This window comes from Vicugna pacos, chromosome 19, assembly GCF_048564905.1.
Source record: "Vicugna pacos chromosome 19, VicPac4, whole genome shotgun sequence".
NCBI classification, from domain to species: domain Eukaryota; kingdom Metazoa; phylum Chordata; class Mammalia; order Artiodactyla; family Camelidae; genus Vicugna; species Vicugna pacos.
This window is the reverse complement of record NC_133005.1, coordinates 32,720,216-32,747,878: the sequence shown is the minus strand read 5'-3', so window position 1 is coordinate 32,747,878 and position 27,663 is coordinate 32,720,216. Positions and strand designations below refer to the sequence as shown.

Sequence of the window (27,663 nt, the reverse complement as noted above, 5' to 3'; positions counted from 1 at the left end):
CCGATTTGCAGTGATGTTTGTCTGCTTGGCTATGTGTTTGTTGTTGGTTTATTTATTGTTCCTTTTGTTTGTCATATGGTTCCTTTAAAATATCCAGAGAAGGAAACCACTATACATAAAGAAATTTGAATTTCTGAATGCCCGCTTCCCATCTGAAATGTCACTTGCACGTTAAGTCTCTGTCCCTGAGTTGCTGTGGCAACCCCGGCAGCACTCTTTGCCCAGGGTGACAAAGGGGCCCTTTGTTAGCTGGGAGGCCAGGTCTGGGTGCAGGGACATCCTATTCAGCCCGTCCTAACAAAGGAGCACACGTCCCCCTCTCTGAGCAGGGCAGCCGCCGGCCCGATTATGCCTGCGCTGTTGACAATCTTCCATGGGGAGACCGGGAAAAGAAATCCCCTATTATTGGCATCTTTGAGCCAAAGTTGTTTTTTTTTTTTTCCTTTTTCTCTCTCTGTGCAGCTTGCTGTACAAAAACCCCTGCAAAGGGCCCCACTCATGCTCTTGCAAAGAAAAATACTGGTTGTGAGGCCTCCCTGGAAGAGGGATGAGGCTCCAATCTTAATTGAATCTCCTAAACTTGGTTATTAAAATGGCAACACCAACAACAGTGGGTAAGCAGATGGGTTCTTCAAATTTTAGCAAGCAGCCTGGCCCTGGCCTAGAAAGAAGTCCTGGCCACCCCTATCTTTGAAGAGACCTCGGTCCCCAAGAGCAAGGGGCTTGTGCTAAGGGCAGGCCCCACCACGTACTCTGATCAGATCTGGGGCTCAAGTGTCATCAGCCTTAGACTCTCCTTGTCCCTCAAAGCAGAACCCCGGGGAGGGGGTCAGGGTGGGCAGTGCCTGGCCCAAGCTGGCTGCACTGGTCCTGAGAGAGCAAGGCTGGGAACCCAGCATCCTGGCTTCCCAGCTTAGGCTCTTTTAGGTCACAGGTGAGTGAAAAAGAGCACCAGACCTGGGCTGCAGCCCCCTACCCTCCTTCTGCTCCCAGAGCCATGGGGTTCCACCCTCCTACCTGCAGATTAGGACCATTGGAGGCTCTTGTAGCCTTGTTTCCTCTGTCACTGTCCCCACAAGAACCATCTTTCACATTCCTCTTTCTGATCCAGTGATGCATGGGGAAGCTAAGACTGGGGACTCCAATAGAGCCAGTACCAGGGTCGGTCTCACTCACTGCACCAGTGGCCAGCACGGTGCCTGGCACGTGAGGCACACTCTGAAAGCATCTGCTGAACCAGTGAATCACAAATGAGTGAATCTCTCGTAGGGACTCGTTTCTTCCACCACTCCTTGAGGTCGAGGCCATTTTCCTCATTTAATTCCATTCCTACTGTCCTCTGTTACCAGGTCCAGGCAGGGCCGGAGCAGGCTACCAGGATGACAGATGTGGTCCCTGCCCAAGGGGGGTTGCATTCAGACAGATGTGTTGGCAGACACTGTAGCGGAGGACAGTGAGTGCCCGGTGGAGGTGACCCGGGGCTGCAGGAGGCAAGAAGGGAGGCTGCAAGGAGTACAGAAAGACTTCCAGGCTGAGGACACTCCAAAGAAGAAACAGCAAAAGCAGAGCAGAGTGGTATGAAGTAGCTTGTTATGGGCAGTAGCCCTACGAAGCTGGCTATTGGTAGAGAATACAGAACATGGCAGAAAGGGCCTTTGCCAAAGAGGTAAAGCCAGAGGGAGGACCCCGTGAGCCAGGCTTAGGAGTTCAAAGCCAAGGCAACCATGAACAGTTGTATATGTTGTGTACTATGGAAAAGGGGTGAGTGCAGTTGAAATGCAGCCTGCAATCTGTTGGCCAAGCCATGCGGCCATGGATGAATCTTCCACTTAAAAATGCAGTGAGGTCAGCTTACAAAGACATCAGTTACTCAGACGTCTGTTCCCAGGGGTGGGCAATGTCCTCAGTCCAAACTTCAGGCAGTGTGTATCCAGGGGGAGGGGGTCCCAAGTCCAAAGGGAGGCCAGGCAGGAATCAGGGTAAATGAGCAGGCCCTGGAGAATCATTAGGGGCCACTTGGGTTGCCAGGGATGGCTGAACATGCACTCTCCAGTCCATCCAGATTTTCCAGCCTTCCACAACAAGGGGTGAAGGCATTTGCAAAGGAGTAGTGGAAACTCTCAGCCTCCAAGTTGATCCTAGGTTAAAAGAGAAGGGAAGGCCGGAGGGGACAGATTATGGAAAAAGGGAGGAGGCTCTGGTTTTTGAGGTCTCCATGGGATGGGGCTGGAGGAACCATGAGAAGGCTGGAGAGGTGCCTCCCCAGAACAATGTTACACCATGAAGGGGCAGCAGAGATTTTTGGTTGACTGACATAGGAGGTGACAGGGCTGTGAAGAAGGTGGGTACCATGTGTGGTCATGGCCAAAAACAAGAGCAGCTACCAAGTGAGCCTTGGATTGAGCTCTTGGCCTTGCTTGAGAGTCTAAGTGGAACATGTGTGGGGGCAGTGAGTGAGTGGGGAGTGGGCAGAGTGACTCTTTCACATGGGATCCTCACTTAGTCTTGGGAAATGGGGCTCGTCAGCCCATGACCTCGTTTTGACAGATGAGGAAACGGGTCCTGAGAGAGGACCCTGGGCAAAATCAGGAGGCAGATTGAGACAGAACCCAGGGCATCGGTTCCCCCAGTCCTGTGCTGACTCATCCAGTCCACTACATCCAAATTGAGCCTCCAGAACACCACCGAGATTTTCGTGTCATTCCAGAAAAACAGCACATCACATCACAATCGTTTTGGGGAGAGCAGCCCGTGGCCATCAGGACGGGGTGTTTGCTCTCACTGACAGCTGGGAGGAGGGGCCTTTATTCTGAGCCCCTGTGGGTGGGGCTTGGCCAGACCCGCCCTGCTGTGTCAGGAATTCTTCCCTTATTGCTCAGCAACTCGGTTACAAAGTATAAGATCTTTGAACTTGTTTTTAAACACTATCAACTCAGCTCTGTGTTCATTAATTCCCCGTTGTCCTGAAGCTGGACCCAGACAAAATCATCTTTTCTATTAAAAACTCAAAGGGACCCTTATACAGTGACAGTGGATTACATCGCAGCGTTTATGATACAATCCTCTCATCCTCTTTTGTTGTTGTTGTTGTTATTGTTGCTTCTGTTTTTGTTCTTTGGCCCAGCACCAAAAATCAAATACCACAAAGGCAACCCGTTTCAGCCGCTCTGAAACAGGCTGTGTCAGCCCACATATCGTTCCACTCTGGACGCTGTGTGACCCTGTGTTTGGGCCTCATATTAAATTAATAAGCACACGAGGATCATCCGTGCTGTACTCCAAGAGCCTCTTCCCGTGCCTGGCACACAGCAGTTCAGTAAACTTAGGATGGAAACCCAAACCCTGGTTTTCTCTGACCTCCTTGGAAGACAGCCAGTTAGAGTTGGCCAAGAAACCTGTTATTCGTGGTTTTCCATTTTAAACACAAGTGTTCTCACTTCACCTTAAAATTTATAAACACAAAGTCCATAAAGGGTATTTCTAGTGCCCAGCATGGTGTGGATCAGAGCAAAGGATCAATATATCACCTATGGAATTAATGAACAAACCGATTAAGTAATTACTGTCCCCAAATGGGCTTTCAGGCATCACGTTACTTCCTGAAAACAAGGACAATGGGGTACATTCCCTTGAGCAGAGGGAACTCACTGCAGATTAGAGGACTGGGACATGCAAAATGACAGCTCTGGAGCCTGTGACACCCCCCTCCACCCCCAACCGAATCCTACCTCCCTGCGGCTCCCATCCTCAAATCTTCCTCTCCTCCACTCCCACCCCGCTGCTGCTCAGAACTCCCCATCTGCACCCTCCTTATCCTTCACCCACCAGTTCTAGCCTCTCAACCTTTAGCTCGGATGCCCAATGTGGCGGCGAGTTCCCTGAGGTCAGCTTCTAAAGGAAAGAAGATCTGCATATCTCCTCCTGGTCCCCATCACTACCTCTGAGTGGGGGAGGCACAAGTGGGTCTGGGGAGGGATGGACGGAGGGAGTGGAGTTCTTTCAGCTCCTGGTACTTAGGAACCTCCCCATGGCCCTGCCTGCCCACCTGGGAGCCATCCAGCCCAGTGGGAATTCAGGGACACTTGCTGGAGGAGGGGAGGATGGAGTCTGAGGTTCGTTCCCCCCTCCATCAACCTAAGTACTTATTTAACCTTCAACTTTACTCCAACCTCAAAATTAATATTAACGCTATTAACACTCTCTCATAGATACGTTTTGAAAGTTTCTCTTCCACATTGTTTACTTTTCAACTTCATGCCTTCTCTCGCACTATAGAAGTCTGTCTGCTCGCAATTAAATCTATCAGGCTTCTCCTTTAATTTTTTAAAGCTCACTCAAATGTTTCCTTAGTTTTTTTTTTTAATACTGTATGGATTTACGAATTGCTCCCCCCCTCCCCTTTTCATCTCTGATCTCTCTCTGGAGCTTATTTTGCAGTAAGACCTGATGATAATTTTTAGCTTGACTTTTTATCCAAATGGCGAGCCAGTTTAGATGTGATTTAACAAATAATTCACCATTTCCTCCCTGAATGTGTAACACTAACTTCGTCACATGACAACGCCCACGAACCCTGGCGTTTGTGCCTACACTCTGCGGCCCTTCAATTCATCACCCCACAACCCCTTCACTTACAACGCGTTTTGGTAAACCGGTAAGGCCAGCCCTACTCATGCTTCCTTTTCAGGAAATGCCATTCTGTTCTTTCATACCTAGTGCTCCAGATTAATAATAATCTTGTTAAGTTCCCATCAATTTGAGGGGAGAGTTTTTATTGGGATGACATTGAATTAAAGGCCAATCTAAGAAGAATGAACATCCTTACTACACGAACTCTTCCTATCCAGGATGGGAAGTCCAATTACGTACTTCTTATTATATTTATTAAGGTCTTATTTTATACCCTTGAGTGGAGATTCATTATTTTCTCCACATTAAACTATTTCCTGGCCTTGTTTCCAGGCAACCTCCATGATGCACTTTTTTACTTGACTCCCAGACACCACACTTCCCTGCTTTTCCTTGCACCTCCCAAATGGCTCCTTCGTGGTATCTTGTGCTGGTTCCTTCTCTGCTCCCAGACCTCTTAACATTGGGCCTCAGAGCCCAGACTTATAATTCTCAAGGATTCTCCTGAATAAGTGAGTAATTCAGTGATAGCTATCTCTGTGCAAATGGATCTTCCCCTGGTTTGAGTATTTTTCTCCCTATGGTTCCTCACCAGTGGGAAACACTGAGCAAAGAGCCACAGAGGGTGTATGTCTTTACCATGTCAGGGCTGACTATGGTTGCCTGGATTCTCTGGGGTTATCTGAGCTCAGTGCAGAGAGCTTTGGGAGACTGGGGTGAGAAAAGCCCCCTTGTCTTAAAGTCAAGCTTCCATGTTGATCTATGAGGATAGCAGTCTTGACTTGAAATGCCAGTGCAGGAGCTACATTTAGAAGGAAATTGTGGTAGATTGCAAATATGGCCCCTCCTACACATGTGGAAGAATGATCTCTGGAGTAGTCAGTCCTGGATTCAAAACTCACCTATTCTCTCTGCTCACGGTGTGGCCTTGGGGAAGGTAACAGTATCTTCTGAACCTCCATTTCCTGGTCAGTAAAATGAAGACAATACGTAGATGTTGTGGGCAATTCATTCATTCGTTCGTTCGATAAATATACATTGAGTGCCTGTCATATAATTGGCATTGTTTTAAACACTGGGAACCCAGCACTGATAACACAAACAAAAACTCATGCCTTCATGGAACTTACATCCTAGGAGAGGACAGACAATAACAAAATCATAAGAGCTGGTGTAAATGCTGAAAAGAAATGTGAAGAAAGGAAAAGGAATGGAGCACAGGGGTTGTGTTTGAGACAGGAAGGACTCTTGTGAAGGTGACATCTGACTGGAGCAGGTCAAAGGTGGAAGAAGCAAGATGGTTTAGGTGCCACGGAGATTATTCAGGAGGGAAGTGATGGTGGCCTAGGATGGAGTGGGAGCCTAGAGGATGGTAAAGATATCCTACCCTAAGTGTGGTAAGGACCAAAGGATTCAGCCTGAGAAAGTACAGGAATTGAGTTGCTGTCAACTAGCTGCCATTGAGACTGAGGTTGGAGCAGGTGTGGCGGAGATCAGGCGTTCAGCTGGGACAAATTACGCTGGAGGCGTCTGTTCACTTCCAAGTGGAGAGAGCAGGGAGGAGGCTGGGTGTGTGGGTCTGGAGCTCACGCGCGTGGCTTAGGCTAGCAGGACAAACTTGGGGCTAAATAAGAGAATCAAGCAAAGTGTCGGGACCCCTGTGAATCTTGGAAAGGAGATAGTCAGTTCTATGCCAGGTGCTTCTCTTGGCTGGCTCCCTGCTGATTTGCGCCAACATATCAACCTGCACAATTTACATTGATGCCTCTGAGAAATCACACATTTTTTACACGTCACAGTCCTTCCAGGCCTCTCACAGGTGAGTCTGAACAGTGTCCGTTGGGAGAATCTGCAGAACTTTCTCCAAATACTCATTCCTGAGTTAGCTGTGCCCTTGGGGATTCCAGCTCAACGAGTCTAGGTCTTCATTTTATAAAAGCTCCCTGGGTGGTTTTTAGGGACACCCAAGTATTATCCATTGGTCAGAACCTTGAATGCTAAATTCATAATGCCAAGAATATTGTAAAAGAAGAAAAAAATTGGAAATATCCAAATAACAGAGGTGGGTATTCTTATCCTCATTGTATAGGTGAGGAATCTGCAACTCAGAGATTAAGTACCTTTCCGAAAATCACCTAGCTGTGACTGATAGCCTGGGTTTGACACAGGTTTTAGGGCCAAATATGTGTTCTTGTCACCACACCCCTCTGCTGCTTGGTTACTGGTCATTCCACTGAGGAGGGGGAAAGGTATTCTGATGGGTTGAGTGACAGGTACATCTCAGGGGTAAGTACCCCAAGCCCTGCTCTCTTAGCCAACTCTTCAGCCTGGGTAAGGATTAGGTCAATGTGTCCCCAATCCTGGTATGATCAGAATCTCCAGGAGGATCCCTGTGCCTTAGTCCCAAAAGTTATGCTTTGTAAGATCTGAGTGAGAAACACAGCCTTGGATGCAAAGTGCTTGCTGCCCCAAATGTCAGTCACCGCACAGACTCTTGCTCCCACTCCCCTCTGGTGCCCAGCGCCAGATCATGACCCCCCCCCCCGCCCCCCGCCTTGGCTCTGGTCCTTGGGGTCCTGGCAGGAGAGGGTTAAAGTCCTGAGAACTCGGGGGCTCTTCTCTCATGAGAATGGAATGTGGAGGGGAGCCCGAGGGATGAGGGCTGCCCAGTGCTGAGCAAAGCCATTGTTGCTGAACAATTGAGCCCCAGGAACAGAACAGCAGACGCTAATTGTGGGACACTTGTGTTGTCACATAATTATGAGGCCCCTGTGACCATTAGCATAAGACACTAAGCTCACCGGCTTGTTTTTGTCATAACATTCCCCAAACTGCTCTGCTCAGAAATCTGAAGAAGTCAGACTATCAATTAACTCAAAAGATCATAAGAAACTCAGCCTAGAGATTCTCTAGTTTTGGTCACATTAAAATCTCCCAGATGCTTGACAAATATGGACTCTCAGGACCCACTTCCAGAAACTTGGGTTTGGTGGGTCTGACTGGAGATGAAGGTGGGCGAGTCACTGAGATTCACAGAAGTCCAAGTGTAGCCCTCCTCGGGAGCTGGCAGAAGTCCTGGCAACCGTATCAGAGCTTTCTTTGTAAGTACCCTCACTCCCCCACCAAGGTCTCTGGTGTCCTGCTAATGTTGCCTGAGCTTTGTGAGTTAATAAACACACCCTCAAACACTGACTGAACCCCAAGATAGCTCACCAGGAAAACCAAGCCAGATGACAATTTCTCTGCTCTCATAGAGCCTTGGATATGATGGGAAAATAAGAATCACAGAGAGAACAATGTTCAAAACTGGAGCGAGGAGGGGAAAGGATGAAGGAAGAAAATGATCTCATCTGAGGGCCCCTCAGTCTCTGATCGCTGAGTTAGTTAGTCAGGTGACTTCGTACACAAGTCAGAAATCTATGGTAATCCAGCTGGGGCAGAAAAGAATAATTGATGGGTGAGTTTGCTTGATATGGAAAGAGCTGCAGCCGCTGCAGAAATAACCAGAACCCAAAGTCAAATGCCTCCAGGATTCTCTCTAGGCTTCGTTCTTATCACTGGCTTTCTGGGTCACCTGGGCACCACCAACTCCCTGCCTCACACCTTCCACACTCTCCCATCTGAAAGATGTTATGCCTCTTCCTTTAACTCCAATTTAAAAACTCCAAGGAAGGCTTCTGATTGGCATAATGGGGTCCAGGTTCCCAGCTCTGGTCCCGCAATGGCTGACTGACAGCCCACAGAACCAAAGGGTGAAAGGAGGTTGGGAAGCCTCTCCCCCAGTTCTCAAGAGAAATGCAGGACCAAGCAAAATGTGTTCCCCACAACAGTTCGCATACCCTGTTCCATTTAAACCTCACAGCCAACAAGCAAGTAGATGGACTTATTCCCTCTTTTGATAGATGAAAAAACTAAGACTTTGGAAGTTGAGGTGACTTTCTCAAGGTCACACAGCTAGTCATAATAACAGACACATACGAAGTCCAACAGAAAAAAATAAACAGGACAGAGAAAATAGAAATTACATAGTAAAATGATAGATTTGGCCTCAAGTATATCCATAATTACATTAAATATAAATGGGCTAAATGATCAAAATAAAAGACAAAGATAGACTATATAAGAAGTATAGAACTCTTGTCATATGCGCTGTAACAAGAGATTATTGGAAGTAGAAGGATACAGAAAAGTTGAGCACAGTGGGTTGTAGCTGGGAAGACAACATCTAAGCTGAGACCTGAGTCCTATGCATGTGTGAAGGGAGAGTGTTCCAGAAAGAGGAAATCCCCATGAAAGGGCTTTAAGAGAGGAATAAGCTTGGCATTTTCACGCAGGAGGAAGAATGCTGAATAGCTGGTACATAGTGAGGAAGAATGAGAATGGTTAATAGTGAAATCAGAAAGGCAGGGGCCGGACTGCAAATGGTTTTAAAGGCAACTGTTGTTCTAAGTGTCACCAGTAGGCCAGCAGCAGCAGCAGCGGCGCCTAGAAGCTTAATGCAAAGTCTCAGGCCCGCTCCAGACTTACAGAATTAGAACTTGTATTTTAACAAGTCCCCTGTTGATCAGCATGCCTGTTAAGGATTGAGGGGCACCGTCGTAGGTCACTTGAGGGCTTTATTCTACATGTGAAGAGAATCCACGGGAGGGATTTGAACAAAAGGTTTATGTTTTTAAAAAGATCCCTCTGGCTTCTGTGTGAAGAGTAGCCTGTATGGGGTCAAGAGTGAAAACAGAGAGACCAATTTGATGTTTTTTATAATAGTCCAAGAGAGAAAGAGAGAAAGTAGCATTTGGGACCAGGATGAGGATGAGTCGAGGAAGTTAGACGCGATCAGATTGGTGGTAAATTCTGAAGGAAGAGTTAACAAAACTCGAGGATGAATTCGGTGTAGGGGTAGATGAGGGAAAGAAAAGAATCAGGAATAACTTCTTGGTGTTTGAACTCAAGCAGAAAAATGCATGATGGTGTCATTAACTGAATTAAAGAAGACTGAAGGAGGAACAGATTCTGGGGAGTGGCAAGGAGGTCGAGCAATACTTCTGTATTCTAATTTTGACAGTTCACATTTGAGATGCCTATTAGACTCAGTTGGAGGGGCTGAGCTGCCCAGTGAATATATAAGCTGATTATCAAGGGAGATACCAGAACTGGAGATATAAATCTGAGAGTCATCAGTGTGTCAATGATATTTAAAACAACTCTACTTAAAGCCTGCTGGTTGTTGGATCAAAGTGTAGGACCAGAAATAAGAAGATCATGATGAAAAAGGACTGGTAATTAGCATTAAAGCCAACTGAGTATGACATTTACTCATTATATATTTCTAAAAATTAACTCAATTGCCCTAAATTCTACTCCTTAAAAAAAATCTCTCATATAATAGGAATATACTCTCAACTTCTTTATTTTGAACCAAAATCTTGTCTGGGCAAGAAACATCAACCTGCAATGACCTCAATCAATGCTGGTTTGGGATGCTAGAGATGGCAGCTGACAGAATCAGTAAGTAAGGGAGGCAAAGAAATCTGACACAGATTTAGTAATTATTGCTGGAGGTATCACCTCACAATTGCAAGCGTCAGATGCCTTCGTAAACAAGCCACTTAAAGCTCACTTTAAAATCAATACAGGAAATGGTTGTCTGTGGAAATCATGCAGAAACACCACCAGGACAAATTAAACAACCAAAAACCTGTTCTGATACAATGGGTTATTGCAGCTTGGGGTAAAAGTTTCTGCGATAGCAAAAATATAGATTCAGGCATTAATGTCTTGAGGCAAATGCCTCAAACGGAAATAAAGACAATGTTCAATGGAAAACTGTTAGATGATTCAGAAAGTGGTCCTATTGATGACAAAGACACTGATGGCCACGGTGCTGGTGAAGAGCTTGAATAAAATTGCTCCTTAAAATATGAGTGGAAAAAAGCCATAAATTAAATTATTTTTATAACATATAGTTTTAAATTGTATGTAATGAAATTATTCCAATAAAATTGGTAAGTAAACATCTATTTCAGTTATGCTCTAATGGTTTTTTTACATTTAAGTTGGCCAAAAATCTGGAGGCTATTCTAAATTGGAAAATGGATAGAGATGCATTATATTCTGGGTTGCCCTATTTTTCAGCATATATGGTATTGAATATTCCTATGGCTGTAAAACTAAGTGCAAAATTATGGCACTGTCTCCAAGTAGGAAGCATGAAGAGAAAGACTTGGATGAGCCATGAGAAAATCAGAGACCCAGTTCCCTACACAGACAGCATTCTGAGGTCATGGTAATGGGGCTGAATAAGACAAAAGCCCCTATCACACCACTCTGATCCGGAGTCCTATTCTGAGGGTATAGAATTCTAAAGAAGAAGGAAAGTGTATACACACACACACACATATACACCATACATACTACACACCACACACACATACCCCACACATAAAAATACACACACTCGAAGCTCAAGGCAGCCTTCAGACTGCCCAGAGATTTCTAACAGTTCTTTGTTAATTCCTCACATCCAAGTTTCTTCCTGTATCTATCGTTTCTCCAGGGTAGAGTCTGAGGGCAAGAGCCATCAACCTGGGCTACAAGGTCACCTTGACAGACACGTGCAGCCCTCGGACTCTGTAAATCTCTATTTTATAATGTTGATATATTTGGTATTTGATAAAGCAGTGGTGATATCAGCATTTTAAGTAAAATATCACAGCCCAGAAAAACTGAAGGCAATCTTCATGCAAAATAAAGTCTGATCTTGCATTTGTTGGACAATGTTTTTAAAAACATATGAACTATTTCTTCAGTGAAAACGAAAGCATTGACTAAATTAACACACTCTGTCCATAGCCCCATTTCAGTCTGGATTTAAAATGCCTGATATTTCAGTGTTATTTTAATTTACATTTCAATGGATATTAGCAAAGTCAAACATCTTTTTACAAGATAATTTAATGACTTATACTTTTTATTTGCTATTCATAATGTTTGCCTACTTTTTAAAAAGAGATTTTAAAGAAAAAATTGTGTCTCACCACCTCCAATCCTACCTTGAAGTAACCAACACGTTCTGTTGGTTTTGTAGCCTTCTTAGTTTTTCTCTAAATGCATCCCAAAATATAGATACTTAGATGGTTCTCATAAGGTGATTCCAAAGCTACTCAAATACACTGGATGGAGTGTGAGGTGTGGGGAATCAGCAAGGGAAACCTGGCCATGTCAGTCTGAGACAAATAAAAATCCTAAATAGAATCTGAGTCAGAGATGAAAAAGAGAGACATAAGCAAACACTTTGCCACCAAAGAGAATGAAATAAACATAGCATTATAGAGACATGAAGAGGATATTTCTGAACCCATAAAACAGATGAAAATTTGGGGCAAATCTACTTTCAACAGAATGAAAAAAAATCAACAACTCTTTTAAAAAAGGCCAAAAAAAAATAAATGAGGTCCTAGAACAACAGATCAGGTTAACAAAAGGATGGGCAATACTAAGGAAAAATATTAAGGAAATGAATGATGCTATTGTAACATTTTAAAAAATGGTGTAAGAAGTGATAAAAAAAAAAAACTCATTATTGAAGAAAGCCAAATCAGAGAGACTGAAGGTAGACGTGAGGAAAATAATGCAGAATATGGAGGCAAAGGACAAGAGGATGAGAAAGCCCACACAGGAAAAACAACAGAGATCCTATACAGGGTAACTGGCATTCCTAAAAAACAGACCAGAATAAACTGTACAGAAAAAAAAATCTGAAACCTAAAGGAAGAAATCTTTCCTAATATGAAAGAGGACCTCAAATTGAAACCTGAAGTAGTCCATCAAAGACAGGAAAAAGTAAAAGGCAATAACAAGGCAAATTCTGATAAAATTATTTCATTTTACATATAAATAAAAATTTATGTAAATATCCTTGGAGAAGAAACAGGACCTTGACTTTTCTGCCTACGATTCGCTGCTAGATGACAAAAAAGTTCTGAAGAAATGAAAAGAATATGGTGCCAGAATTCTAAGCCCAGCCAAGATGCCAGTCATCTGTTAAGGAAACAGACAAGATTGTTACTAAACATTGGAGAATTTGAGGAGGCAATTACTTTAAAACTCTGTCTCAAGAACTAGTTGAATAAATAAATACTTTTGAACATGAAAGTTACGTCACGGAAGGGTTGCAGTGAGCCCCAAATCCATTCAAATTCTAAACACAGAATTAAGACTTGATGAAAAAAAAAAAAAAGACTTGATGACTATGAGAAATCTAGTTATAAAACAAAGTGAAGATATTCAATTCCTTGACAGAGAAAGACACATAATACAAGTATTAATAATAATTTCATTATAATACACTGGGACAACAATTCAGGATACATGGATATACAAATCTAGTGATTTAGATTTGGAGTTGTAATTAACAGAGGAAAGAAAAAAGGGAAGTAAAAATATGCATTTTCCTATTCTTTCATAGAGAGATAAAAGACCAGATCCTACTTCTAAAATTGATAAATTGGAGAACATAGGATTAATCATTATTCAATTATTAATAGATCTAAAGTATAGATCTATATAGTCATTAAATTATAAGCAATACAGCAAAAGACACAAAGCAAAGAATACTGCCATGAATCACAACAACAAAAACACAATATTCTAACAACACTTTGAAACAACAGAAATTATTATGGCAATAAGTGAAAATGGTATAAACACATATTTTTTCTAAACTTACTTGAATTAAAAGACACAACACAGCTCCAGAATGCCTACAAAACACTTAAGTAAAACAAAATGATTCAGAAAGATTATGAGTAAGAGGAAAAGCAAAGATGTTCTAGGAAATGCGAACAAAGAAGAAGAAATCATAGCACGATGCTAACATCAGACAAAGTGGAATTCTCTCAAACATTCAAATACCATAGCAGTCTCCTGCCACTTAAATAGTTCCAATGCATCATGAAATAAAATTTTCAATTATTTTCACAAATTGTGCAGGACTCAATATTAAAAAGTAGACTAAGCACAAAATGGAACACCGCAAACCCAATTATGAATATATCTGCAGAATACTGAATAAATGTTAGCAAATAAACTAAATAGTATGTTAAAAGAAGAAATGTGAGATTAAGCAATGATTGCTCAAGCTTTGATAGACTATTCACATAAAAAGAAAAGAATAATCTCAATAAACAGCCTAAAAATCAATTTCAAAAAAAAAATCCATCCCTGATAGCAATATTTCATAAAATAAGAAGAGGAGGCTATTTCCATAGTATGACCCCCTCTTCCAAAAAATACTTATATCGAGTGACTGTTAGCATCACATTCAATGGGAAGACACTTTCCTCTTAAATAATGAGAAAAGACAAAAGACTGCTATTACCACCATTTTTGCACTCTCTTCTGAAATGCTACCAATATCACCAGGCAAGAGAATGAAATAAGAGGTACAGATATTGGGGAAACAAGCAAAATGATCAATATTTGCACATTGTGTAATTTTCTACCTAGGAAAAAAAACGCAAGAAAATCAATTAAAAACCTGTTAGAAATAATAATAGTTTCAGTGAAGGCAGATGGTTTAAAAATAAATATACTAAAATCAATAGTTTTCTTAGATTTGCAACAATGACCAATTAGAAAACACAGCAGATTTTAAAAAGAGCATTCAGGCCAGCAATAAAAAGGGAAAGATACCTAAAAATAAACTTTTTAAAACGTGCATGATCTATATGAAGAAAACAACTACTTAACTCCACTGAAATACTTAATAGAAAGAAAGGAAGGAAGAAAGAAAGAAAGAAAGAAAGAAAGAAAGAAAGAAAGAAAGAAAGAAAGAAAGAAAGAAAGAAAGAGAAAGAAAGGAAGAAAGAAAGAAAGAAAGGGAGGAGGAAAGGAAGGAAGGAAAGAAGGAAGGGAGGAACGAAGGAAGGGAGGAAGGGAGAAAAAAGAAAAATAGCACCGAATGGAGTAAATACTTTTAGAAGATAATTTGGCAATGTCTCTCAAAATGGCAAATGAGTATATCCTTTTATTCAGGAAACCCATTTTCAGGGACTCTACAGAAATTCTACCACAAAGTACAAAATTACTGTGTCTGCAGAATGACTCAAGAATCTTGACCTGAGCTACTGGGTACAGTTTCCAAAGTTAGCAAAGTGTATCAAATTGACAATATGCAGAAACAGCCTTAAAAGGTGCTTACCCTTTGAGCTGGCAATTCCATTCCTAGGAATTTATTCTTTGGGAAATAAGCATGGTCATGCTCAGAGTTCAGTTTCTGGGAAATGTACTGCAACGATGCTCATAACAACGAAAAAATGCAAACAACTTAAATGTTTAACAATAGAATATTGTGAACACTTAACACTGATGTAGAAAAATATTAAATGACATGGAAGGATACACATGATACATTGTAGCAGGACAAAATCAAGTTATAAGACAGTACGTTCTGCATATATAATGTGATTGAAATTTTGTTGAAGAAAAAACTATGTGGGTATGATATGAATGGCCTAGAAAAAAAGACCTGAAAGATACAAACTGAGTTGTTGGGTTATGGATGTAATTTTTAATTTTCCTTCTGGCTATATTTTCTGAGTTTTCTGCAGTAATTGTGTTTTACTTTTGTAAAACAAATACTGTTTTAAACCCATTTTTTCTTCTGTACAAGGTCCCAAGGGCACTTGACCTGCCACCTTGACTGAGCTAACAGTATTTTGTGATTTTAGAGAAGTCCCTTTCCCTTTGAGGGCCTTCAGTTCCTCACCTGTAAGTCGGAGGATTGGTGATTTCTAAGGTCCTTTGAGCATTTGTCTTGCTCTCTGGCTTCCTTTAAGTCACCAATATTAGCCCTGAGGTGCCCTTTATAGCACTGCTCAGAAGACCTATTGCTGGTTAATTCACTCTCGGCTGGCAGGGTCCCACCCATGATCCCTGGGCCCTGATCATTTCAGTGCAGACCCAACTTCTAATTGCCAGAAACACATCTTTGCCTAAGGACTTTCTGTGGAGGCCAGAGCTCTCTCCCCACCCCTGCAGTCTGTCTAAGTGCTGAGCACCTAAGGCATCCCCAGCCAGGATCAACCTTCAAATAAAAACCACCCAAGTGTGTAGATACGCCAGCTCCCTCCCCTCATAGGTGGATCCCAGAATTTCCCACTGGGATTGACCTTCAGTTGTCCACTGTGGCAACAGACTTGACCATGCACCCCTTACTGGCTTCCTTCCCTTTCCTGCTTAGCAGGTGCACAGCCTCTCCTCTAGGACCTGGTTCCACATGGAAGTGGACAAAAGGGAGAGATGCCACAGACTCTGGGTCAGCCTTGAGGGTCTGTCCCTCAAACTTCAGGACCTCAGGGCAAATGGGATACCCTTTGCTTGAGGGGCAAGAGTGGACCATGCCCTCCTCACAGGGTCTAACTTGAGGGCTTTAGGGGCTGGGGGAAGAGCTGACTCTGCTCCTACAACGAGTTCATCATGTTCTTTGGCACCTCAATGCTGTCTCCATTTAATTTTTCAGAAGCACTAACGCATCAGAAAAGAAGTCTGCCCTGAAATTGCTGTTTGGATGAGTGTGACATTTGTAGGCCAGCGACAGAAACTGGAGGAGCAGATGTGCTCACACAGCCTCATCTCACAGCCACCCCTCCCCGCAAACAGTGAGCAGGGAGCATTTGCCTGGATGGAAAAGCACAGCTTAGCAGCCAGAATCTGGACAAGGCAAGAAAGGGAAGAGGAAGGAAGGGAGGACAGGCAGGCTGACTCAATACCAAATATATCAAACACTTCCCACGTGCCAGGTCCACAGTGCCATGTTGTGCTTAAAACACATCCTGTCACCCCCATTTTAGAGATGAGAAAATAACAGAAAGGGGATGTGTTATTTTCTCAAGGACACAAAGCTAAGAAACAGCAAAGCTGGATCTGACCCCATCTGTTTGATGTCCAATTCCTTCGAATACGCCTACAACAGAGAGAAAAATCTCAGTGACAGTTTCCTTCCTTTTATCTTCCCTTTCCCCCTTTTCCTTCCTCCCGGAGGAAGCCGAGATCCAATGAAATTGGGAGACATGTGAAAAGTAATTGGGATGTTTTGAGGGCAGAAACAGGACCAGGTAACTAACAGGATGGTGAAGCTGAGGGTGATGAAAGAATCCAGGACACGTCACAGCAAGTTTCTGTCCTGGGATTGGGCACAGAGATAAAGAGTCTTCAAAGGAGAAGGCGCTCTTGGCAGGAAATGGAGGGAGGGTACTGGATTGAAATATCTCTGGACGCCAATAAAGGAGTCCTGAGACCACGGAACAACCAGTTCTAGACTTGTGGAGAGACAGGTACACTGGAAAGACAGGGATCCTTCCCAAAATGAGCCTTGTTGTGGTTAGACTTTCTTCCCAGAGTCCTGGATGTCCCTGCAACGTAAGGACATCAGACAGCTTGATCTGATGGCCACTGGAGAGATAGAAAATTGTAGAAAACAGATAAACAAACTACTAAAGAAGCATATGCACGTGGGGACAGTCAGTGAAGGGAGACAGCCATTCTCACCTGACCATGTGCTCAAGCAAGGCATCACTGGGTCACAGTGATCATCATAATGATGATCCTCAACACCAAGAAAATGTTACCTGATATTCAATCCCTGACAGTAAACAAAGCAAGATGTCTAAATCCACTTTGTCTTGATTTCTGGTCAATGTCAAATCAAAATGATGCTTAAAGGAGCAAATTTTAGTTTCTCAGAATGTTCACCTGGGAGGAGGATTTAAGGAATATCTCAGATCAATTTTTTGTGTGCAAACAACAGAATACTGGTTACGAATGTCACCTTACCCAGAGGTCAACCTTATAAAGCACTGGCTTGGTCTTGACAACTCACTATCCACAGTTCCTAGGGCTCCTTGAAACACAATTTGAAAACCACTGGGCTTATCTGACAAGGTCATTTTACAGATAGGAAAACTGAGGCCCAAAGAAAGGAAGGTACTTGCCCAGGGCCATCCAGAAATATAGTGAAGCCCAGGCTCAAGTTATGGTCTGGGGCCAATTCCCAGGTTTGGATTTTATGAAATCTGAAAACTTAAAGGCAGAAAAAACATATGACCCTGTGCTTTCAATCCTACCAGAGAGTGGTAAAGCCCAGAAGTGTTACATAACTTTCTCTTGGTCCCACAGCCCAGACAAGAGTCACGGCATTCTCTCCTCTTTGTTGCCCAAATAAGGTGATCTAGCCCATGGTGGGACAGAAAAGGGGTCCAGCTGGAAAATTCCAAGTCAGGGCGAGCCAGTACTTTTGTGAGATTTCTTCCATTTCCAATGACAGAGGAGAAACCCACATCCACAAATAATTGCACTTACAATAACACCTGCTTAATAACGGTGAATTTTTGCAGTTGCTTAACAATGAGACAGAAAAAAATAGTAAAAAATTTTAAAACCCTCGATAGCTGTTCCAAGTAAGTTCAATTAAACGTGCCCTTAGGTAGAATAGATATGGTGAGCAATGTCTCGTCCAATTCCTTGTTTCCAATTTCCTTGATAAACACACTCTCCAGCAGACAAGGTTATTATGTCATTTGTTGAAAAGGACTGCAGTGCAGTGGAAAAGACACAAAAGCTTGAATCAAACAGATCAAACAACAACTGGCTAGCCACAGATCAGTGAAGCCCCCCATAAAAGGAGCATAATAATATCTACCTCCACAGGCTGCTAGAGGATTAAATGAGATAATGCACAGGAAAGAGTGATTTGAAAATGTACCTCAAATAGTCACTAGAGCTGCTTCTGAAATATGAAGTCCAATAACTGAATTATTTCGTGAGGTTTTCTTTAAAATCATCTGAAGATGATAGAGTAAATGTAGGCTTCCTAAATGTCTCTCTCTGCAAATTGAATAGAATGTGCAAAAATAAATTTGAAATAACCAAGAATAAGCCAGCAATTCTGAAGCTAGGGATGGACCCCAACCACCTGGGCTAAATTTTGAAAAGTATCTTCCTGAAAAGGAAAAAAAAAAAAGGACCAATTTGGAAGGAGAATTTAAGAATTAATATGTTGATTCTCTCTGCAATGGGGAAAACGTTGGGTGAATGACAATCAGAAGAACCTCATGACATCACCCTGTTTTGTGGGGTGGGGACAGGGAGAATGTACCATCCAAGAGAGAAGCCAGGCAATGTCGGTCTAGAATAGGCTTTTCAACTTCACACGATTGATACTTGGGACAGGAGAATTCTTTGTTGTTGGGGCCATCCTGTGTAGTGTGGGATATTCAATAGCATCCCTGGTCTCTAACCACAAGATGTTAGAAGCTCCTCCCAGATTGTGCCAACCAAAAGAATCTCTAGACTTTGCCAAAGGTTTCCTGGGGTTGGGGGAATGGGCCAATATCACTCCTGGATGAGAACCACAGGTCTAGAAGACCCCCACCCCCTTACTCCAATAAAACAGCGAGTTGGCCAAATGCAGACAAACCTATGATACTTGCCGCTCGCTGAGAGGGAAGCAGAACTCTTTCAAGGGGATGAACACCAGGACAAAACACCCTGATGACACATAAAGGCTTTACAGAATGGAGAGAGGAAACAACATTTCCTGTGGGCGAGGCAGCCCAGAAAAGATGTGGAATGCAAAGAATGACCCACTTGGCTTCTCTCCCTCTGTCAGTAGGTACAGGAGCTGGGATATTTAGAACTCAGTCTCACAAGACAGTGGAAGAGGTTGGCTGGACTGATGGCCTGAAGTGGATTGTTTATGTGACAAAGATGTGGCCTCAGAAGGTGGATTGTCTCTGAAGCTGACAGGACCATCTGAAACCGAGAGTGTCCCTCCTCCCCCTTGTCCCCGATTGGATGTGTTCCCCAGTCAGGCAGGGCTTTAAGCCACGTGCTATATGGAGAAAGTCAGCAAGGCTTCACTTGTAACTGTTGCCCAGGTCCCCAGCCCCTCCTCTCCCATCTCCAAGCACCAGAAGAACAGCCTTGAAATTCAAGATCTGATGGGTATAGAGAAGACCCAGGTAAACAAGGAAGGAGGTATGGGAGACTCCAGCTGTTCTGTATCTAGGCAAAGAAGAAACCTGATAAAAACTCCTCTGGTTCAAATGTACATATGTTGAAATAACAGCAACAACAACAAAATAATATTAAAACTATGGAAATTTTCAAAAAGCATCAGGAAAGGAAAGGAAGAGATAGATCATGTTAAAAAAAAAAAAAAAGAAAAAACCTAGCTTTGGAAAAAAGACATGGCCCAGAAAACAGAAAGAAAAATTAGATCACAAATGTATCACAATTCCAAAGAAACTGAAGATAAGATTATAATTCAGCAGAATAAGATTAGAAGGATTGCAGAGCCAAGGAAAAAAAAAACTGTGGACCAGAATAATACCACTACGCTACTATTAAATAGATAAGAAACTGTGAGGACAGAAATGACACAGCAGAAAAATAAGTTGGAAGCATTTTTAGATAGCCTACAGAAAAAAATCATAACAAATGCCAAGGAAACAGCCAAAGAGGGATAATTTAAAGATGATGGCTACGGATGACAGACAAGGGAGGTAAACACACAGATGAGCAGCCTTAAAGAAGAGAACAGAACAAATACATCATAAAAATAATCCATCATATAATAAAGGGAGAAATTGAAAGAATATATGGCATTGCAAAAACATTATTCGAGTCAGATGAAGATCTAGATATACTCTGGTCAAGATGTTCAACTTAAAGGATTCAAGAAGGAATTCTATAAACCAGGAATACTAATTTATCAAAAAGAGGAAGAATATCAGAATCCCCTAAATTTCTCCACATTAACATTTGATGTCAGAAGAACAAAGTAAAATCTGCAAAGTTTTGAAGGAAACAGAAGTGTGACTTAAGAATTTTATACCCAACAGCTGGAGGGTATAGCTCACTGGTAGACTGCCTGCCTAGCATGCATGAGGTCCTGGGTTCAATTCCCAGCACCTCTGTTAAAATAGATTAAATAAAAACCTAATTACCTCTCCCAACCAACAACAAAGAAATGATTAAAATAAAATAAAATTTTTTTAAAGAATTTTTATACTCAACAAATATTTTATTCATATTTAATCAGGACTGTAGGATCCATTAACATTTCTCTTAAAAAGCTTTTGATAATAAAACCCAGACAACCAAAGATAATTCAAAATAAGAAGTCACTTTATAATGGCCTATAATGAAAAAGAATATGAAAAGGAATACATGTATGTAAAAATGAATCACTATGCTGTACACCAGATATCAACACAAAACTGTAAATCAACTATACTCCAATTAAAAAATATAAAAAATAAATCAGTTGAAAAAATTTTAATAATAAAAAAAGAAGCCAGGAACAGGAAGACTATTGAAAGAAAGGGCAAGAACTGAGTCTTGGAGCCTTTTAAATATAAAACGAAGCCTGAATAACTGCAAAAATTAATTTCAAGTCAAAATGAAAATTATACAATTCCCCAAAGAAAATCTATGTCATAGAACAATGAACAACAAAAATAAAATATCTGTAATGAACTGTGAGAAAAATCTCAGATCAGAACAAAATTGGATCAGGGTGGAGATACTAACTCTTAGATTTGTGATCTTCCACAGTGAAGAGTCCATTCATACTATGATACACTGTTTTATTTCTTGACAAATCAAGAAAAAGAGGTTTGAGTATACTGTTTTTTACAAAGTAAAAGCATCTGATAAACTCTATCAGTAAATGGTCAGGTGTGTTGAGGGCAGAGAATGCGGGAGGCCAGGAGAAGGACTGAGCAAGAGTTGAAAGTAAAATGATTTTCAAAGATGTGCCAGGCAAATGCAAACTAAAAGAAACCACGATCTAGTAGATTAAAAAAAAAAAGTAACCATGTGAGCTGATGGATGTGTTAACTAATCTTATCGTGGTAATAATTTTGTAATAAACACATATATTAAATCATTATCTTATACATCTTAAACTGAAAAAAAAAAAGAAACCACGATCCATGATATGAATATCAGACAAGGTTGAACCGAAACCAAGAATTGTTGAATGAAGAAAAGCATCACTCATGATGACCAAGGATATAAAACATTAGAGTAATTGTCATGACACTTTATGTTCCAGATAACGTAGCATCAAAATACACAAAGCAAAAACTATAGCAGAAACGCAATGTGGAATCAATAGAAATACAAGAGTAGGAAACTTTAACTCCCCTCTCTTGATTTTTGACAGTTAAGTTAAATAAGTAAGGAGATAAATAAGCTCAATAAATTAATAAAATCAATAAAATTGATTGATAAATTAATAAAATTGATGAATAAAATTGATCAAAATATGAGTACATATGATACACTGCATTCTGTACACAGGGACCAGAGAATATTCCTCTTCATGTGTCAATGCGATACTTGCAAAAGTTTGCCATACGCTAGGCCACAAAGGAAACCTAAACATTTTGCAAGTAGGTACATCACAGTTCACAAACACTGACCTTGATGCAATAAAAATGTAAATTAACAGTAAAGGCTAAACAAAGCAGAAACTGAGACATTTTCTCTCCTCAACAACTTTTGGCTCAAAGAAGAAATAAACAGCTAAAGCCATATCCAGAAGAAAATCCATAGGCTTGAACAGTTACATTCCAAACAAATGTTAACTGGTATGTCCTCAGGTTTCAACAGTCTATGGCCACGAAGTAATTTTAAGACCCAAATTATTATGACTCTCAGCCTTCCTTCCCACTAATCGCAGGCCATCATTCTACCAGGTTCCCCATGGAAGCATTCCTGGGAAGCCCCCCTGCTTCCCTGTTCCACAAGTTCCACCTGATCTCACCTCTCTCTCCCTCCCTCCCTGTCCTTACCCCTTTTTTGTGGTTAGCAACCACAACGCAGGTATATGTAGTGATGGAATATGATTATAGTGGTGATTGCACACATCTATATGTGTTAAAATTCAAACAACTGTACATCCTCTCAAAAGAGTCAATTTTACTCTATGATAATTTTAAAAATACAATTAAGGAGAAAGGGTAGTGATCCAGAGAATTTAGGAAAAAGAAACTTTATGAATTTTTAAAGAAAGCAGGCATATAAATTATACTAAAAGCTGAAAACAATAAGAAAAGAGAAAACTGGTCCTCAAACATTAATTAAAACATTAACTAATCAATTACAGCAATACATTAAATAACTGCCATAATATGTCCAAGCAGGGAGCTTACTCCACGTCTACAAAGATGGTGTAATATTAGGAAATTTATAAGTACGAATCATCATCCTAATAGGTCAAAATAGAAAAATGACATCTCCTTAGATGCCTCAAAAAAAAGGCATTTGATGAAACGAAATCTTCATATCTAATGAAAAAGAATTTTAAAATAGTTTTATAACATTATCAATATATATCTATATATTTAGATATCTACAGATATCGACTGGATGAAGATTTACATATGTTTCCAGTAACTGACATCTTACTCAAAAGTTCAGCAGTAGGAGCATTTCTGATATATCAGAAGATCAGAACATCCGCAAGTAAATAGCAAAATAAAATAGGGTATAGCTTTTGGAAAGGGGGCAGCAAAATATTCACAAATCCTTCCTAGGAAGCCTAAGAGAACCACTAATAAACCATTAGAAATAATATATTAATGCAATAATAATAAGAATAATAATACACTAATTTAGGAAAATACATATATTATAATAGGTCAGGAAAATAGCTCATTACAAAACTTTAATAATAATAGCTACTATTTGTTAAGGACTTAACTAGTTACCAGGGGTATTGCCATCAAATAGGTACTGTTTCTATCCTTGTGTTAAAAGTGAGGAAACTGAGGCTCAGAGAGTCAAAGTCATCTGCTCACAGTCACACAGCTTGTGAATAACAGAGCCAGGATGGAAATTCAGTAATTCCATTCCAAAGCCCGTATGTTTAACCACCAGGGACTACTACTTCCTCCCAGAATGCTTTCACATATGCAAGCAATAGCTAGTCAGAAAATACAATGGAACAGAAGTCTCATTTCCCAACAGCAACGAAAATAAGAAAATACTTAGGAATGAACATAACAGGAAATGTGCAGAACTGCAGAGCCTCTAATGCAGAGAAATATAAGACACTCTGTAGGGACGTAAAATATAAGAAAATATTTGCATGAATAAAGATAGATACATTCTTCTAAGTAGAATCTAACATAAAAATATAAATTCTTCGCCAAATAACATAAAATGTAATGCAATCCAAATTAAAACCTCAAAAATATTTTTGTGATCTTAAGATATTTCTAAACTTTGCCAAGAAAAATGACTGTAGAGAACTATTCTTTTAAAACAGTGAGGGGAGAATCTTCCTTACCAGGCACTAAAATGTATTTTAAAACTACAGTAATCAATAATGAGATATGTTGTCTAAAGAGATAGACAAACCAGTGAAACAGAATAGAGAATCCAGTTTAGACCCAAATATATATTGAAGTTTAATTTATATATAGTGGCAACATTTCATCTTAGAAGATTATGGTTCACACAATAAAAGATGTTGGGATAATTGGTTAGCCCTTTGGGGAGTAAAATTTCGAGCCTTCCTCCTAATACCAAAATATATTCCAGAGATCAGTGGTTTACATATTTTTAAAATATTTTAAATGCTAGGAAAAAATACATTTATATAAAAATTAAAGAATATAAAACTCTAAAAAAAATGGTTAATTTTATCATGTAAAATTTTTAAGTGGTAATGAACACCATAAACAAAATCAAAAGACAAACTGTAGCAGATGACCGAGAGCCCAGGTCCCCACTGTACAAAGAACTCCTTCATATCAATAAGAAAAGAGCTGAACTTAGTAGAAATGGGCAAAATAAATGAATTAGCCGTTCAAATAAGAAATAACATGAAAAGATACTCAACTTCACTAATGATTAAAGAATTCAAATTACAACATTGACAGTTCTTTTAAACTCTAAAATTGACAAAATTTAGTAACTGAAAATACTGAGGGCAAGTATAGCTTGGAGGCTGCTAGTCAGTGGCCAAGGACGCAGGGCTGGAGGTGGGAGCCTGGTGGGGGGGTGGACCATGCAAAAATCCAGGGGCCTGTGTGTATACATACACACACAAATGTAGATAAATGGGTAGACATACATCTATGGGTAGATACACAGGTACATAGATCAACAGAAGCAACGACATCCCAGTAGCAATGAGCATACTGGCTGCCCCTATCTTGGTTTTAAATATTATCCTCCACTGAAATGAACAAGGGCTAATCAAAGAAATAGCAGATTCCAAGCTGAGGCAGGGAAAATGCAAGATGCAAAGATGAACCTAGAATATTTCATTGTGCCGGGGGTAAGAAAATGATAGATGAGTCATGTCAAAGGGACACAGGAGACACTGTATCCTTGAAGGGGCTCCCACTGACCAAATAGAAGCACCAAAATCAATAATGATAGAAATGGATTATAAAATAAGAATTGATGAACCTCTGCTGATACAAATAAATGGGAGAAAGGGAAACACTTTTCCTTACAATAGAAAGCCAACTAATAAGTGTAGAAGGAATGATGGAAAGAGAAAATCCCCATTTGGCAACAGTCTCAGAGGTGGTTGATCCAATAGGAGTCATCCATAGGGTTTCGACAAGGATCGGAATATTGACATAACCTCAGAGAGCCTCCCCATGACCTACTGATCGATTACAAGAGGGCAATGGTGAGGTTAGGTCAATAAACCTGGAAAGTGCCAACATGACCAGGGGACCGAGTCATCTCCTGGGTGGGATGGGTCACCGCCATGTGCACTGATTGAGCACAGCATCATTTCTGTGGTCTTCCTGCCCAAGAAGCATGACCTGAGTTTGGAATTGAGGAAACACCAGGCATATCTGGGTTGAGGGACATCCAACAGAATTTAAGACTCCTGCCCTTTAGGACTGTTGAGAACTCAAGAGACAGGGAAAATGGAGGAGCTGTTCTAGATTGGAGGAGATGGAAGGCACCTAAGAACTAAATGCAATACCTATTCTTGGAGAAGATCCTAGAACAGAAGAGAGCACATTGGTGGGACAGTTGATTCGAATGGGGTCTGTGGATTGGGTGGTAGTGCTTGTAGCAACGTTGATTTCTTGATTTGGAGGGTTTCGTGGGGGTTGTGTAGCAGAAAGAACTTGGTTTGGGGAAATACACACTGCAGTGTTTACAGATGAGGGATATTATGTCTGCAGTTTGCTTTTCAAGGATCCAAAAAAAGAATAAGGGAGAAAGAGAACACAAATGTGATAAAAAGTTAACAATTTGAGAATCTGGGTGAGGGGTACATGGGAGTTCCTTGTACTGCTCTAGCAACTTTTCTGTAAGCTTGAAATTTCAAAGTATATATTTTTAAATACTCAGTGTTAGGGAGGGGACAGAAAAATAGATTCTCTGGTGATAAGATTGTGATTTGGTACAACCTAGAGAAAGGGCAATTTGGCAGTACCTATCAAAATAAGCCTGTCTCTGAGTTTTAAAAAAATGCATAAAGAAGTATGCAAAGATATTTACATTATAAGTATATTCAGTGCAGAACAGATATAAGCTTGAAGAACTGGGAACAGCCCAAGTCCAAGTACCCATTAGTGGTTATTGAAAAAGTTAATCACATTCACACAACTCAATTCTCAGCTACCCTCAAACAATGAAGTATTGTTCAGTGGGCAAACACAGAAAGGTGTTTATGATATAGTTTTGAAAAAAACTTCATTTATTCATTAACTTGGCTATTAGCTCAGTAAATATTCATTGAATCCTCTTATGTACAAATTATTGGGCAAGCTATTAGATTTATAAAGATTTATAAAGCACAGTATTTTCCTCTCTGAACCTCAAATTCCAGTTGAGGACACAGACATACAGACAAATAACGTTTGTGGAATCTTAGGTGAAAAGTGCAAGTTGTAGAACAATTTTCATAAAATGCTATTTGGAAAAAAAGAGAATTTTATGAGTGGTAATGCGCATAAATACACACGGGGTGACAAAAGGCACCCATGATGTATTCTGCTCAGTAATCAGTGCTTCTCTCTGCGGAAGAGGTTAAAATCGGGGAAATTTCACTGCTCTAGCGTTTAGAAATTTTTACAGTGTATATAACTGGGGGGGGGGGGAGCAATACAAATATCTATGATGAAGAAGAAATAAACAACATGATGGTACCTGAACACAGAACAAGAAAAAGATCTGTCTTGTCTCTAAAATCGAGATGCAGCTTCGCCCCAGGAGAGATTGACCTGAATTATTATTAATTGCAGTTGTGGGCCTGAGCGCTTTGCCATGTCTGCAATTTTAAAAGTAAACAAACATCTTGTTCTCAAGATAATCCTCAACTGTTTATATTTGGTCTTCCTGAGAAAGGACGCTTTGTGACTCCCCAGGGCTGAAGGGAGGAAGGGGTGGGTCCTACAGTTCTCAGGTTTGCCAGCAGAGGAGGGCTGCCCCCGCCGGCCCCCCATCTTAGCCATGGAGGGTACAGTTGTCAGAAGCACCTCTCTACACTGAAAAATCCTGGGGTCTGGGCACTTCCCAGCTCACCCCTAACTCCATCAATGACAGGGGACTTTAATGGAGGGGGTTTGGTAAATTTGGATGTGCAAAAAAAAAAAATCATCTTTCTCTCTACTAACCTCTAACTAAAATTCTACATTCCTTCCCTTGTGAAGGCTGACAACAAACCACAGGGTCTGCCGTGCCCATGACATTGCCACCAAGAGAAATCACAGATATTTTCATATCACGTTGCTGCTTCTATCTCAAAAAGTTGGTTACACTCATCACTGCCTCAAAATTATGACACTAATTAGACCTGTCCAGCTCTTGGCATTTAGTGCATTAATAAAGAAGCACATTTATTACCATATCAAAAATGTTTTTTAAATAATTTGATAACTGCATTTCAAAATAATTGGAATCTTTTGTAATCTAATGTATTTTATTTTATACATTTAAAAGATTAGCTCAGTGAAGAAGTCCACGGCTCAGAAAGGTTAGAAATCT

The 27,663-nt window shown here is 40.9% G+C and overlaps 1 protein-coding gene across 3 annotated transcripts in view; it reads right to left on the bottom strand.

Moving 5' to 3' along the window:
* Positions 1-27,663, bottom strand: part of TOX2 (TOX high mobility group box family member 2) — a 212,581-nt gene that overhangs the window by 132,285 nt on the left and 52,633 nt on the right. The window contains exon 1 of one of the 3 annotated variants that reach the window (XM_072944274.1): positions 5,532-5,553. The exons of the other annotated variants lie outside the window; for them this stretch is intronic. The gene's annotated coding sequence lies outside the window, so the exon portion shown is untranslated. Of the gene's footprint in view, positions 1-5,531; positions 5,554-27,663 lie in introns of those variants that run through there. 3 annotated transcript variants of the gene reach the window in all.